We start from the raw sequence: 10218 nt of genomic DNA, 5'->3' as shown, positions 1-10218 counted from the left end.
TGCTGACACATTTTATATGTAACCCGTCACAATGCCCTGCGATGGACTGGCGGCACATTCAGGGTCTATTCCCGTCTCACGCCAAGTATTACCGGGACAGGATCCAGACCCACAGCAACTCTGACCAGGATTTAGCATTTACTGAAAGTGAGTGTGGGTGATTACAACACAACACTCTTCCTGATGCTTTTTAAAATATTTTGATTTTGGACAATGCTCCTAGAGCTGCTTTTATATCTCCAGGGTCTGCCTTTGGGATTTTAGGCTCCACTGTTTAACTTCCACTGTTATTGGACAAGAAATTGGGCAACAACATAGAAATGCAAGAAAAACACAAAAAAAATATCAGCAATGTTCTATTCAAACGTACAGATTTCTCCGGTTTTACTGCCACCTGCTGAGCTGGAGCTCCAGTCTAACTATATGCTGTGAAATATTTCTTCATAACTTCTCTCTCCTCATACCAAAGGAAACCACTAACACATCTGGAGATAAATGTTAATTACTGGACTATGTGAATATGCTGACACAAAGCACGCCTCTTTAATAAACTAAAGGATCGTGTTTATGTATGAGTTACAGTTTCTAGCTCATTTCAGAAGAATGGCCTGTTAAGTGGGCTGTGTGTTAAGGGTTGCCAGATCAAAAATCCCCGTAAAAACTGAGTTTTATATATTTGCTGCCAAATTAGGATTTCTGTCTGCTGTTTAAGGAAATAGTTGGACATAGTAATAATAATATAATAGTATAATTTGTTTAATAATAATGAGTCTCACACTGGATCAGTCAGTGAGTTTTCTGGCACGGGAAAACTTAATGAATTCTGGCTGCAATTTCCGGTTCCTGCGTGGAAAGTGCTTAGTCTTGGGAAGTGGAAGCTCAGTAGATAAGGTCAAAACTGCCACTTCTGAGCTCTTAAGCAAGGTATTTAAATAAGACTCAATTTTTCCGCCAAATATCACTGACGTAAAACGTTCCATTAACTTCAAGGAAAAGAATATACATGGTGGAGGTGGAACAACTGCTGTAACATGAACAATTGTGTTTAATATAACAATCAATGGATGAAAAGTTTAATGTGTAACACTTTAATAAATAAAAGAAAAGCTGTACAGTCATAATTGCTAGAACATCGGTGTGGTATAAGTAGAATAAACACTTGAGGACATGTGGTTAATGGATCACAATAAGAATTCAACTTCTGGTTGTTTCTTCACCACGCTGTCATTGATGCCTTCTCTGTATGAGTCGTAAAGCTCACAATAACCTTTAAATGAACTTTAAATGCTGTGGCATGAAAGGAATAAGACACAATGGTGTTATAACTTGGTGTTATATAAAGAAATGATCAACTCCACTTCATCACTTCAGTCAGTTATTGATTACACTGAGTTTTGTATTCATTCATTCATTCATTCATTCATTCATTCATTCATTCATTCATTCATCTTCTACCGCTTATCCGAACTACCTCGGGTCACGGGGAGCCTGTGCCTATCTCAGGCGTCATCGGGCATCAAGGCAGGATACACCCTGGACGGAGTGTCAAATAAAGGGCTTCTGTGAGTCAAAATTTCAGAACTGGACTGCTTTACTGACCAGAAGGGAAGGTATTTGGACTCGTTTTGAATGTCCATTGGGCTGGTTTTGTAGCTCAAACCAGACAACCTGGGTTTTATTAGATGACTAACCACTTGCATCTTGGTCAGAAAGCATTTCTCTCACTTCAACCAGAAGTTCTCAAATGGTCTGTCAGAGGCCTATTTAACTGTAAAATAAATTCCACAGACCCCCTGAGCACTGACTTATTTTATGAACATAATCCAACTATTCATATAGTAAGCCCGTTAATTATATGTGTATTATAATATTGTGCCTATTTACTGGAGCCATGGAGCGTTTTATTCCTGAACTTTCCACAGACAGAACAAATTAGGTCCAAGTTGATGTTATTTATAGTCCTACTTGTTTTTGTAGAGGTTTGGGTTAAACTAAAAACTCAATAATAAATATAACTCAATAATAAATATAACTTAATATAGTTGCAAGAAGCGATCTGTGGGGTCCAAGCACTTTTTTAGCACAGTTCATGCCAAGCGACATAGAATGCTGTAGAGACCGTACATGAGCTTAATGGAAACATTTAAAACTGGAAATATTTAGGCAAGAAATCAGTAGCAAATTGTCTCTAGATGTTCAGGTTCTCAAGATATGGTGTAAAAGGTAAAATCTTCTACTATAATTTCAGTATAATGGTGATTAGGTTCATCTTGCTTGCACAATTGACCAAATTTCACATCTCTAGTTCAAACTTACAGACTAATCTGCATGATTGTTTCAGCACCAAGTGTCTTTCAAGTGAACCCTGAATAGTAACAGATTAAGGTTTCAATCATTATATCTAAATTAAACCGTTGTTTCTACTTCTGTCGTCTTAGACAACATCTTCTTGTTTTCTGTGAATGAATGGACTTCTGTTACATATTGCAATGAACTGCAATGGACTCCTGTTGAGAAAAGCTGTCATCATCACCATCATACAGTGGCTGAGAAGTGCAAAACACATTAACAAATCCGAAAACAAATTAACAAATCCGAATACACATTAACAAATCCTAAAACAAATTAACAAATCCGAAAACAAATTAACAAATCCCAAAACACATTAACAAATCTGAAAACACATTAACAAGTCAGACAACCCGGAAGAGGTTGGTATAGTTTGTGAATGGAAACTTACCATCATCGGACGAGACACCTTTCATTCACCTGTATATCTTTAATGACAGGTGTCTTGTCCAATGATCGGTAAGTTTCCATTCACAAACTATACCTACCGCTTCCGGGTTGTCTGAATCGGTGCACGAAACACATTAACAAATCAGAAAACACATTAACAAATCCGAAAACACATTAACAAATCCGAAAATACATTAACAAATCAGAAAACACATTAACAAATCAGAAAACACATTAACAAATCAGAAAACACATTAACAAATCAGAAAACACAACGACATTTCAGACAACCCGGAAGAGGTTGTTATAGTTTGTGATTGGACAAGACACCTGTCACTCAAGGTATACATGAAGTTCAACAGTCTGCCACAGGGAAAAGTTGGAATGGATGGATGGAATGGATTACTGTGGATTAATTCTGTTATTTTCTTATATTTAAACGGAGAACTTTACACATTACACATAAGATTCCATTCCATCTTGAGTGACAGGTGTCTTGTCCAATGATCGGTAAGGTTCCATTCAAAAACGATACACTACCGTTTCCGGGTTGTCTGACTTGTTGTTGTGTTTTCAGATTTGTTAATGTGTTTTCGGATTTGTTATTTTGTTTTTGGATTTGTTAATGTGTTTTTGGATTTGTTGATTTGTTTTCGGATTTGTTAATGTGTTTTCGGATTTGTTCATTTGTTTTCGGATTTGTTAATGTGTTTTGCACTTCTCGGCCACCGTACCATCACCACCACCAGCAGCAGTTGCGATGAGCAAACATGATTACTTACCATAGCAATACGTACATAAAAGAGAGAGAGAGAGAGAGAGAGAGAGAGAGAGAGAGAGGATAGTCAAATCTAGAATTGGAAATCCACCAGTTCTTTTTAGCTGATGTCCTAAATGAAGCTGCTATATTCAGCTAGCAGACAGCAGAGTCTGGCAGAGAGATGATACTGAGTGTCTTCTGTCAGTAACTTGATGAATTTGCTCCTCATTCATAAGCAGGCATTATTTCCAGCCCTAGTGATGGGAAAATGAGTCTTTTACGAAACCACAATACATGTCTGAGTACGCTGAGTGTTTAACGTAGGCGTGATTTGTTAAATTATAAGGTGTGTAGATTTAAGACACATGGCTAGACAGCCAAAGAAACAAACGGTAAGAGGGCAATTTTGAAAGGGAAGTCATGTGAGGTGATGGGAAGGTGACGTTCTTGAATTATTCAGAACTGGGTGGTGGTCCAATTCATAGCACTCACATACTCCTGGTTAAACATCTTAACAGCTTTTAGTGATAGTTAGTATTAGCATGAAGACCAGCAAAGAGACCCTTGATGACATCACAGGACAGCAAGACAGCAAGGGTTCAAAAGTAAAAGTTTAACTGTAAATGTAACTAAAATCTATACTATAAGAAGTAAAGTTAATTTTGTCTATCCATGAATAATTTCAATAACTCAACAGTCATCATGTCTAAGTGTATGCAGATGAGAGGTGTTCTGTCCTCTAAGTGAGTTTGTCTGCTCTGTGCTTCATGAGCAGCAGTTTGACAAGATGTGTGACTTTACACATGTTAGAGGAAGCACCCGTTAGCCTCCGTCTTCCTGATTAGCAGCTGGAAATGACGGGTTAATACAAAAGATACTCTGATATAAAAAAAAAAATCATAAAGAAAATGCATATCTGCCCTGTACACAGAAAAGTTTATTTCCCAGAATCCTCTTCTACAAGGATTAGCACCTGATCCATCTCATTACTTGACTTGTTAGCCTGATTTTATCCCCCATAGTCCTTATCTCTCTCTCTATCTCTCTCTCTCTGTCTCACACACACACACACACACACACACACACACCTGGTTCTTTACAGTGATTTGAAACAAGGAAGTGCCTGGAAACCTTGGAAAGTGTTCCAAATTTGAAGGTTGTTTAAAACCCAGGTCCACAAAGCTGCCTCTGCTGGGCTCTTGAGCAACCCTTAACCCTTAATTGATCGGTTGTGTAAATGAGATAAATGTGTATTGTTTTGTTATTCATTCCAATTCATTGACTGATTCAATAAGTGCAATGAGTGAACTGGCTCCTGGTTCATTTCATATTTCCAGTACTGCAACCTCGAAGCTAAGAGTTGCTGTAATACAAGCATAGACTCTGTGTAAGTAAAAGTGAGGTGATATTACTGTAACACACATCCTGTGCGGCTGCTGCTCTGACCCACTAGGACAAGAGTGATTTCACCAGGATGAGGCGTGGCTCCATAGGAAGCACTGTGTGCTGAAGATAACAGTGTGTGTGTGTGAGAGAAACAGACTTACACACTTGTGTGAGTGCGTCTAAAGTATATGACAAGACCATGGCTCTCTTTCCTCTACACACTGTTGCATCCTGCCTATCTGGTGTGATTTAATGGCATTTAATTGGGTACCACCTGACCCTATACTTCCTGCCCTCTCACTTGGTAAAAGACAATCCCAGCAGCCCCTGACATTAACTACACTGTATACCAGGTTTTCACTGAATTCATGTCTACACACAGCCCCAGTGGCCTAATGGATAAGGCACTGGCCTCCTAAGCCAGGGATTGTGGGTTCGAGTCCCATCTGGGGTGGACAATTTTCTGTTGGATGTGGTAGCCTAGGGGTTAACGTGTTGGATTATTGACCAGAAAGGTCATGAGTTCAAATCCCAGGTCCACCAATCTGCCACTGCTGGGGTCCCTGTGCAAGGCCCTTAAGCCTCAATCGCTCTTGTATAAATTGTAAGTCACAATGGATAACGGTGTCTGTTAAATGTCGTACATGTATACAGGAACATTTATATTAAGAATTTATACAGTCATGTGTTCAGATATGAAGTCCACAGAGAAAGAAAGATAACAATCATTAATGTAAACAATGTTTATACAGCATTTATTAATTCATCCTTAGCAACTGTCTGCTCAGGGTCACAGTTTTACACATTTTATTTAAAAAAAAACTGCATTAGCTTTGTACATTTATTGAAATGTACAAAGCCTAATAAATTTGTTAAAAGTTGTTGCAGGAAGGTACACAAATTACAGTGTAAGTGGGATTTTAAAAATTAGTCAAATTTAATTAGATTTATGGAATGTGGCTATATCCCTAAGATTACAAGACTGAATTCATATAGTAGGTGTGTAATATAATGACAACATTTATATATCTTTCTAGTTCCAGATGGTGTCATTATATTACACTCCTACTATATGAATTCAGTCTTGTAATCTTAGGGATATAGTGACGTCTATATGCTAACATCTCTGGCACTTTCCTAAGTCTACCACTCTCTCTGTTTATGTTTAGTCTGTTGACAGGAGAAAGAACTGTTTGCTTAACCATTTTGACACTTGAAAATCCACCAAAGAATGACAGATCAATAGCTTTGAAATGGGTCCTAGAATACAGACTTGAGGCACCCCGTGAAACTGTCAGCTATGCAAATCCAGGATGTTTTTTTTCCTCCTGATTCCTGAATGAGGAGTTGAGTGAAGGGGTTAGACAGAGTGTGAACACTGAAACATCTCTTCAGTAAAGTGTCATAGGAGTCCATATAGGAGTGCACAGTGCATGACTAATCCTAGGGGTGTATCTAGAAGCTTAGCATGTTAGGCTTTAACTGTCAGAAAACGTCATTTATCTATCGCTATTGTTCTCAGACACGATGGACAGACCGGGTGCTATATCCAGGCCTGATGTTTCGAGATGTATACAGTTTCCTGAAAGAGTGAAAGAAGAGGATTATGCATACAAATAGTCAGTACACACAAATAGTTCACCAGTGTGGAACAAATCCCTTTTACTGAGGTCAAATCACAACTGTCTGTCTTTCTCTCTCTGGGCTGGATGTACTCATCTTTCTACCAAGCAGGTGTTAATATTACAGTTTTGTTTTTATCTGTCCACAAATACAGCATGAGGTGAAGCAACAGTTGACTGGCAGTACAGAAAATACAGTTGAGATTTGAGTCATCTTAAAAACACAATGAATTTATTTTTATAAAGGAACCATCACTCTACATGAAGTTATAACACAGTAAATCCATCAGACTTGCCTGAATCATTCGCCAGCTCCTTACAACTTTAGTTCTTACATGCAGTTAGCTCACATTTACTAGTTTCGTCCAAAATGGAAAAAGCTAACATTATCTTATCATGTTTAACCTTGCTAGCATGTATCTAGGGTTGCAAAACCATGTACACTGTATTAAAAAAAAACATTTTATTTAGTGCTTAAATCATCCACGTTGCTGCTCTATAACATTGTCCACTAGCACTCTCGGCTAGCTGAAGCACTAAGCAGACAGCATAGCTACAGGTGCAGCTTTTGCCATTAGGGAAACGCTGCATCCGAATCCCACTGGACCCAAGAGAGGATGGAGAGATCCCTGAGGAAAAGAAGGAGCTGATAGACTTCCTTTGCATACAATTGCTCACTTTTTCCCGTCTTCCTCTAAGTGGTGGTCTGAAATAGACCAATGTGTGGGAAGAGAAGGAAGGAAGAGGGAGAAGTGAACCACACAAGTGGCTAAAGTGCACATCTTCAGGACAGGGTGTTTACACCAAGTCAGTGTTTTATAGTTCTGCTCCAGTCAGAAGGATAACCGCAAAGCAGAGGATGAAGAATAAAATGCTAATGAACGTGGGTGGTCCTTCAGCATGCTGTATATTGTAATATATTCTGTAACGGTGACTCTAATTAACTCTCATTTGTGCCTTTTTGTAGGTTTTGAATGCCTCGTTATTTCTATGCATGGGTGTTTAAAACAAACTATACTTCCTCCTCCACCCTTGTATACAACTACCGCTGGACAAACCACAGTTAAACTACTTCCTGCCCACAGTCCTGATTGGCTCATTGGGTTATGGGATGTGGCTCATATGGGAACTCTGAGACCTGCACTGGTTTCACTATGTGTGTATGTGTGTTTTCAGATCAGAAGTAAGGAATTAAACATTTTTTCTACAAGCTGTTTAAGGAAAATAATCAATGACATGGTGGTCTATCTAGTTATTTTACAATAACAGCAAATCCTGCTGTTATTCTTTTTACTCAGTTTGCCAAAATGTAGAACTATTTTTTTTTATTTTATTAAAGAATGACATGTCACACACACTTTGGTCAATTTAGAGATGTCAATCAGCCTACACCACGTCTTTCAACTAGGGAGGAAATTGGAGAACCCGGAGGAAACCCCAGAAGATCAGTGAGAACATGCAATCTATACACACACAGGACAGAGGCAGGATTACTAATAAGTAAAAAAAAGTACAGAATTATCTTTGACAGTTTCACTGGAACGCCATTGCAAAAATTATGCAAGAATTTCTTTTTACACACTGCTGTCACGATGCAGGACAAAGGCGAGTGAGGATCCAAATGCAGATTTTAAAGTTTAATAGTCCAAAACCACAAGAAACAGCTAAACAGACAGAACAGAACAGGGCAGAACACAGAGCTTACAGGAAACAGGAACAGGCACACCGACATCCAACATCTAGCAACAACCAACACCAGGGAAGTGAACAAACAGAGTATAAATAAGAGACAAGAACCAATCACACAGCAGAACTAATTAAAGACAAAGACAAGACACCTGAAGGAGAGAAGGAGTACAATGAATGTCCATGGAAACCAAAGAGTGGGCGGAGCAAACAATTAACAACCGGGAAAGACAGCAGACAGAAACAGGACAGAAACACAGACAGACTCATTACAGAGCCCCCCCCCTAGGAGTGGATTCCAGACACTCCAACGCAGAACCGGAGGGCGGCGGAGCGGAGGCGGAACAGGGGGCGGGAAGGCGGGCCAGGTCCATGTGGCGGTAGAGGGCAGGGCAGAGCTGGCGAAGCTGGAGGCCAGGGCGGAGCTGGCGAAGCTGGAGGCCAGGGCGGAGCCGGCGAAGCTGGAGGCCAGGGCGGAGCCGGCAGAGCAGGAGGCCAGGGCGGAGCCGGCAGAGCAGGAGGCCAGGGCGGAGCCGGCAGAGCAGGAGGCCAGGGCGGAGCCGGCAGAGCAGGAGGCCAGGGCGGAGCCGGCAGAGCAGGAGGCCAGGGCGGAGCCGGAAACCAGGGTGGCGCCGCAGGCAGGGTCAGCGACCAGAGCAGGACCGGAGACCAGGGTGGCGCCGCAGGCAGAGTCAGCGACCAGAGCAGGACCGGAGACCAGGGTGGCGCCGCAGGCAGAGTCAGCGACCAGAGCAGGACCGGAGACCAGGGTGGCGCCGCAGGCAGAGTCAGCGACCAGAGCAGGACCGGAGGCCAGGGTGGCGCTGCAGGCAGAGCCAGCGACCAGAGCAGGACCGGAGACCAGGGTGGCGCTGCAGGTCGGGCCAGAGACCATAACGGCGTTGGTGGCCAGGGTGGTGCTGAAGGCGCTTTGAACCTGTAAAGATGGACAGGAAAGGGAGAGATTGACAGAGACAGGGAGACAAAGCTGGGGACCACTGGTTCCGTCGACCCGGTCGGTTCGGCTGGTTCTGTCGACCTGGTAGACCCGGCTGGTTCTGTTGACCCGGTCGGTTCCATTGACCCGGTCGGTCCGGCTGGCTCGGTTGACCCGGACGGTCCCATTGACCTGGTCGGTTCGGCTGGTTCTGTCGACCTGGTTGGTTCCGTCGACCCGGTCGGTCCGGCTGGTTCATGTGCTTCAGCAGGTTCGGGCGCTTCGGCAGGTTCGGGCGCCTCAACAGGTTCATGTGCTTCAGCAGGTTCATGTGCTTCGGCAGGTTCGGGCGCTTCAGCGGGTTCGGGCGCCTCAACAGGTTCATGTTCTTCAGCAGGTTCGGGCGCTTCAGCAGGTTCGGGCGCTTCAGCAGGTTCGGGCGCTTCAGCAGGTTCGGGCGCTTCAGCAGGTTCAGGCGTTTCAGCAGGTTCAGGCGTTTCAGCAGGTTCAGGTGCGTTGGCAGGTTCAGGCGTTTCAGCAGGTTCAGGTGCGTCGGCGGGTTCGGATGCTTCAGGTGCCTTAGGTGCTCGAGCCGGTGCCGTAGGGATGCCGGCCGCCCGGACCGACGCCATCGGGGTGTCCGCCAGCTTAGCGATCAGCCGGTTCCCCCGGGCCTCGCCCGAGCTTTCCGGTCTGGCACCCATGTGGACGGGTTCGGTCACTGGTGTGCACAGGTCTGGGTCGGACCGAGGTACTGTAGGGGCCTCAGGCGTCCGTGGCTGGCCTGGCTCCGCAGCCCACGGACCCTGATGCCTACTGCCCCCCCCCCAAAAAATATTTAGGGCCGGTGTCCGACTCTGTCCTGTGCACGGTTAGGGAGGACCCGCCCAGGAGCAACGCTATGTTGGCCAGGTCCGTGAAAGGCCCCACCTCTTGGCCCAATGGCACTAGGTAGCGCAGCCCGTCCTTCAATCCATGCCGGAAGATGTCCTTAAGGGCCCTCTCCCCAAAATCCACCTGATTGCATAAGTCCAGGAATACCTCCGTATACTCCTCAATTGGGGAATCCCCCTGATACAAACAAAACA

At 43.3% G+C, this 10218-nt stretch overlaps 1 non-coding gene across 1 annotated transcript; it reads left to right on the top strand.

Annotated features, from left to right (window-relative positions):
• Window positions 1–5266: 5266 nt before the first annotated feature.
• trnar-ccu (transfer RNA arginine (anticodon CCU)) lies at window positions 5267–5339 on the top strand. The gene has a single exon. It is a non-coding gene; the product is annotated as a tRNA-Arg (tRNA).
• Window positions 5340–10218: the final 4879 nt, after the last annotated feature.

Source organism: Tachysurus vachellii, chromosome 7 (assembly GCF_030014155.1).
Source record: "Tachysurus vachellii isolate PV-2020 chromosome 7, HZAU_Pvac_v1, whole genome shotgun sequence".
Taxonomy (NCBI): Eukaryota; Metazoa; Chordata; class Actinopteri; order Siluriformes; family Bagridae; genus Tachysurus; species Tachysurus vachellii.
Note: the sequence above shows the minus strand (reverse complement) of the source record. Positions and strands in the feature narration are given on the sequence as shown.